Consider the following 7,015-nt stretch of genomic DNA (forward strand, 5'->3'; position numbering starts at 1 on the left):
AACCATTGTGCCACCAGGGAAGCCCAGTTATTTATTTTATATACAGTAGTATATATGTTAATCTCATCCTCGTAATTTATCCCTCTCCCGCTTTCCCCTTTGGTAACCATAGTTTATCTTCTATATCTGTGAGTCTGTTTCTGTTTTGTAAATAAGTTCATTTGTATCATATTTTAGATACCACATATAAGTAATATCATATGATATTTGTCTTTGTCTGACTTATTTCACTTAGTGTGATAATCTCTAGGTCCATCCATGTTCCTGCAAATGGCACTATTTTATTCTTTTTTACAGCCATGTAGTATTCATATATATATATGTATACTACATCTTCTTCATCCATTCATCTATCGGTGGACATTTATGTTGCTTCCCTGTCTTGGCTATTGTAAATAGTGCTACTATGAACATTGGGGTGCATGTATCTCTTTGAATTACAGTTTTCTCCAAATATATGCTCAGGAGTGGGATTGCTGGATCATATAGTAGTTCTATTTTTAGTTTTTGAAATAACCTCTGTACTGTTCTCAATAGTGACTGCACCATTTTACATTCCTACCAACAGTGTAGGAGGGTTTCCTTTTCTCCACACACTCTCCAGCATTTACAGTTTGTAGACTTTTTAATGATGGCCATTCTAATTGGTGTGAGGTGATACCTCATTGCAGTCTTTATTTGCATTTCTCTGATTATTAGGGATGTTGAGCATCTTTTCAAGTGCCTATTGGCCATCTGTATGTCTTCTTTGAAGAAATGCCTATTTATATCACCTGTCCATTTTTTGATTGGGTTGTAGATGACTCTTTCCTTGAAATACTTTCTTCACCTGGCTTCTGGAAGCTTCCCTCTCAGTCCTCCTATTCCCCTTGGTTGTTTCTTCTAGCTCCCATTGTTGACTCTTCTCATCTCTGCAATGGGGTTCACTGGGGTTTGGTGCTTAGATCCCTTCTCTTCTGTATCAACACTCATTCCCAAGGTGATATCACCCACTCTTATGGCTTTAAATATCTGTATGTTGATGATGTTCAAATGTTCTTTCCCCTGAACTTAAGATTCTATTCAACTGCTACTGAACAGCCTCACTTGCAAAGTTAATAGACATCTCAAATTTAATACATCCTAAGTTGGACTCTTGATACCAGCTCCTCCAAACCTGATCTTTCTGTACGTTTCCTGATCTCATTTAATGTCAACTTCTTCTTCCAGTTGCTTAAGCAACTTGGAATCACCACTCCCCCTTCCCAAGTGACTTTTCTCTTTTTCTCATACATATTTGATCCATCAATCAATACTCTTAATTATACCTTCAAAACGTATAAATAATCTGATTATTTCTCTCCCAAGGCCAACTCTTCCAGGTGGCCTTGATCTGTTTCCTGGATAAATGAAATCCTCTACTTTTGGTGTCTCTGATTCAGCACTTGCCTCCCTCCTATGGTCTGTTCTGAACATAGCAGCTAGGTCAGATTGGGTAATGTCACCCTTGAACCCTAAACTCTACAGTGGTTTCCCACCATCCTCCTTACAATAGCCAACAGCCCTGCATGATCTGACCACCATTTTTTTTCTTCAGACCTAACTTATCCTTCTCTTTTCAAGCTTCATTCATTAATCACACTGTCCTCCTTGGTGTTCTTCACACTCAATGTGTGCTTCCAACACAGAGTTTTATTGTTCCCTTTACTTGGAGCACTTTCCCCCAAATACCCACATGTCTCCCTCAGGTTTTTGCTAAAATATCAGTTTCTCAGGGAGGCTTTCCCTGACCACCATATTTAAAATTATACTCCTCCCAGCACTATCTATCCTCCATCCCTGATCAATTTTTCCTAATAATATTTATAGCCATCTGACTTACTATATATTTTACTTATTTATTTATTGACTTTTCTCCCCTCTAGAATGTAAGTACAACGAGGGCCTGGCTTTTGTTTACTGTTCTATCTCTAGCACCATGGAGAATATCTGATACATAGTAGGCACTCAGTAAATAACACTTGAGTATCTCAAAGTCAGACAACTCTGGTTTCTGTCTCCCAGCTCCTCTACTTAACAGATATAGAAATAAGAAATATTGAAAACACTAGGAACACCCCTGTATTATTGACCAGAAACAGTAACATACTCTTTTTCTCTACAAGGACCAAGTTGATCAGTACTGAAGAAATATCAGTGACATTCATACTCATGAAATTAAAGTTAATAAAAATATATTTAGATGCTAGGTGCTTTTTGATACATTTGAGAGAACGAATTGAGACCTTTTGCTTTTTAAGTCAAGTGGACTTCCAACCCCTTTTAAGAATTAAGTTAAAAAGGTCTCATTTTCTCTGAAGGCTTCCTGACTTCCCAGTCAGTCATCCCTTCCTCATCATCCTTTCATCAGCATATTTTTACATATCTTAATTTTAGCCCCTATCACATTTATTATAGTTCCCTGTAATGAGTTTATTTCTCCAGATAGGCAGTGAGGTTCCTGAAGACAGGGGTAATAGATATCTACCTTTGCTAGAAGTGTTTCTGTCACTGTGAAGTGACACTGTCACTTCAGAAACACTGTCAAGTGTTTCTGTAAGTTCTCTTAGGTCTTTTTTGAATAGATTATGTAATCTAGGCTCAGATGGCACAATACTGGCAACAATTCACTGCTATTAAAAAGAAAATTACTATAAAAAAGAGCTTTGTTTATAGACATATTAATAAGAGGGGAACAATGAAAGACTATCTTTAAAAATTTTAACATACTCTCCAAATTTTGGACTTAATAACCCTAGAAAAATGTTAATAAACATAAATACAAAAGTACTTTATTTTTATTATTCCTATATTTTGTATTACCCTGATTTAGACACCAGATGTCACTAGGAGACTATGGTCCATGTCACTCTTTCTGTAAACAAGAAGGAAACAAAGGCTTGACATTGTAACATGAAGCAAAATCTATTTCCTTTTAGAAACTCATCTGGATGTAAATCCTAGTAGCTGTAATATTTTATTTTTGATCTGATTTTGACATAATCTAGGTTAGAATAAAGAACACTGGGAGACCCGGAGGAAGATGGCGGAAGAGTAAGACGCGGAGATCACCTTCCTCCCCACAGATACATCAGAAATTCATCTACACGTGGAACAACTCCTACAGAACACCTACTGAACGCTGACAGAAGACCTCAGACCCCCCAAAAGGCAAGAAACTCCCCACATACCTGGGTAGGGCAAAAGAAAAAAAGGATAAACAGAGACAATAGGATAGGGATGGGACCTGCACCAGTGGGAGGGAGCCGTGAAGGAGGGAAGGTTTCTACACACTACAAGCCCCTTCGCGGGCGGAGACTGCAGGTGGCGGAGGGGGAAAGCTTCGGAGTAGCGGAGGAGAGCACAGCATGCGGAGGGCAAAGCGGAGAGATTCTGGCACAGAGGATCGGTGCCCTAAGGCACACACCAGCCCGAGAGGCTTGTCTGCTTGGCCGCCGGGGCGGGCGGGGCTGGGAGCTGAGGCTCGGGTATCGGCTTTCAGTCGGAGCGCAGGGAGAGGACTGGGGCTGGCGGCAGGAAGAGAGCCTGAAGGGGTTAGTGCACCACGGCTAGCCCGGAGGGAGTCCGGGGAAAGGGTCTGGAGCTACCGAAGAGGCAAGAGACTTTTTTCCCTTTTGTTTCCTGGTGCGCAAGGAGAGGGCATTAAGAGGGCTGCTTGGGGAAGCGCCGGAGACAGGCGCGAGCCGCGGGTAAGGCGCGGACCTCGGAGACGGGCGTAGGCCGCCGCCGCCGCCGCCGCCGCCGCCGCCGCCGCCGCCGCCGCCGCCGCCGCCGCCGCCGCCGCCGCCGCCGCCGCCGCCGCCGCCGCCGCCGCCGCCGCCGCCGCCGCCGCCGCCGCCGCCGCCGCCGCCGCCGCCGCGGGGCCTGTGTGCGAGCGCGGGTCACTGTCCGCCCCGCCTTCCGGGGGGCCTGTGCACCCCGCCACTGCCGGGGTCCCGGGACCCGGGGACGGCTTTCCCGGGAAAGCGCACGGAGTGCCACGGGCTGCTGCAACGTCACGCCGGCCTCTGCCGCCGCAGGCCCGCCCCACACAGCGCGCCCCTCCCTCCCCTCTGCCTGAGTGAGCCAGAGCCCCCGAGTCAGCGGCTCCTTTAAACCCGTCCTGTCTGAGCGAAGAACGGACGCCCTCCGGCGACCTACGCGCAGAGGCGGAGCCAGGTCCAAGGCTGAGACCCGGGAGCTGTGAGAGCAGAGACAGGGAAATCTCTCTGTGCAGCCTCGGAGGCAGCGGATTAAAGCTCCACGGTCCATTTGATGTGCCCTGCGTCTGTGGAGTGCATGAATGGACAGCGAATCATCCCAAATTGAGGAAGTGGACTTTGAGGACAAGATTTAAGACTTTCCCCCCTTTTTTCTCTTTTTACAACGAATTATCCCAAATTAAGGAGGTGGACTTAGCAAGATTTCAGACTTCTCGCCCTTTTCCTCTTTTTACAACGAATTATCCCAAATTGAGGAGGTGGACTTGGAGAGCAAGATTTTTGATTTTTCCCCCTGCTCTCTTTTTGTAAATGTGTATGTGTAATCTTCTGTGTAAGATTCTCTCTGTATAGCTTTGCTTCCACCATATGTCCCAGGGTTCTATCGGTCCGTGTTTTTTTTCAATAATTACTTTTTAATTTTAATAACGCTACTATATTTCATACTTTATTCTATTTTACTTTACCTGCTCTTTCTTTTTTTCCTACCTTCCCTTCCTCCCTCCCTCCCTCCGCTCCTCCTTTCCTTCTTTCTTTTTCTTTCCTCCCTCCCTCCCTCCCACCCTTCTTCTTTCCACTTTCTTTTTCTTTCCTTCCTCCCTCCCTCCTGTCTTTCTTTCTTTCTTTCCTTCCTCCCTCCCTCCCTCCCTTCTTCCATTCACTCTTCCTTTTGCTTTCATTCCTCCCTCCCTCCCTCCTTTCTTTCTTTCCTTCTTTCCATCCTTCCTCCCTCCCTCCCTCCTTTCTTTCTTTCTTCCTTCCTTCCTTCCTTTCTTCCCTTCTTCCTTTCTTTCCCTCTCTCTTTCTTTCTTCTACTGATTCTTTCTTTCTACTTTTTCTCCCTGTTATTCTGAGCCGGGTGGATGAAAGGCTCTTGGTGCTGCAGACAGGAGTCAGTGCTGTGCCTCTGAAGTGGGAGAGCCAACTTCAGGACACGGGTCCACAAGAGACCTCCCAGCTCCACATAATATCAAGCAGTGAAAATCTCCCAGAGATCTCCATCTCAACACCAGCACCCAGCTTCAGTCAACGACCAGCAAGCTACAGTGCTGGTCACCCTATGCCAAGCAACTAGCAAGACAGGAACACAACCCCACCCATTAGCAGAGAGGCTACCTAAAAACATAATAAGGCCATAGGCACCCCAAAACACACCACCAGACGTGGACCTGTCCACCAGAAAGACAAGATCGAGCCTCAACCACCAGAACACAGGCATTAGTCCCCCCCACCAGGAAGCCTACACAACCTACTGAAACAACCTTAGCCACTGGGGACAGACACCAAAAACAACGGGAACTATGAATCTGCAGCCTGCAAAAAGGAGACCCCAAACACAGTAACATAAGCAAAATGAGAAGACAGAAAAACACACAGCAGGTGAAGGAGCAAGATAAAAACCTACTAGACCTAACAAATGAAGAGGTAGTAGGCAGTCTACCTGAAAAAGAATTCAGAATAATGATAGTAAACCTGATCCAAGATTCTATTTCCAAGATCCATAATCTTGGAAATAGATTAGACAAAATGCAAGAAACAGTTAACAAGGACCTAGAAGAACTAAAGATGAATCAAGCATCGATTAAAAACACAATAAATGAAATGAAAAATACTCTAGATGGGATCAATAGCAGAATAACTGAGGCAGAAGAACGGATAAGTGAGGTGGAAGATAAAATAGTGGAAATAACTAATGCAGAGCAAAATAAAGAAAAAAGAATGAAAAGAACAGAGGACAGTCTCAGAGACCTCTGGGACAACATTAAATGCACCAACATTCGAATTATAGGGGTTCCAGAAGAAGAAGAGAAAAAGAAAGGGACTGAGAAAATATTTGAAGAGATTATAGTTGAAAACTTCCCTAATATGGGAAAGGAAATAGTTAATCAAGTCCAGGAGGCACAGAGAGTCCCATACAGGATAAATCCAAGGAGAAATATGCCAAGACACATATTAATCAAACTGTCAAAAATTAAACACAAAGAAATAATATTAAAAGCAGCAAGGGAAAAACAACAAATAACACACAAGGGAATCCCCATCAGGTGAACAGCTGATCTCTCAGCAGAAACTCTACAAGCCAGAAGGGAGTGGCAGGACATAATTAAAATGATGAAGGAGAGAAACTTGCAACCAAGATTACTCTACCCATCAAGGATCTCATTCAGATTTGATGGAGAAATTAAAACGTTTACAGACAAGCAAAAGCTGAGAGAGTTCACCACCACCAAACCAGCTTTACAACAAATGCTAAAGGAACTTCTCTAGGCAAGAAACACAACAGAAGGAATATACCTACAATAACAAACACAAAGCAATTAAGGAAATGGGAATAGGAACATACATATCAATAATTACCTTAAATGTAAATGGACTAAATGCTCCCACCAAAAGACACAGGTTGGCTGAATGGATACAAAAACAAGACCCATATATATGCTGTCTACAAGAGACCCACTTCAGACCTAGAGACACACACAGATTGAAAGTCAGGGGATGGAAAAAGATATTCCATGCAAATGGAAATCAAAAGAAAGCTGGAGTAGCAATTCTTATATCAGACAAAATAGACTTTAAAATAAACACTATTAGAAGAGACAAAGAAGGACACTACATAACGATAAAGGGATCAATCCAAGAAGAAGATATAACAATTGTAAATATTTATGCACCCAACATAGGAGCACCTCAATACATAAGGCAAATACTAACAGCCATAAAAGGGGAAATCGACAATAACACACTCATAGTAGGGGACTTTAACACCCCACTTTCAC

Source organism: Hyperoodon ampullatus (assembly GCF_949752795.1).
Source record: "Hyperoodon ampullatus genome assembly, chromosome: 7".
Lineage (NCBI taxonomy): Eukaryota > Metazoa > Chordata > Mammalia > Artiodactyla > Ziphiidae > Hyperoodon > Hyperoodon ampullatus.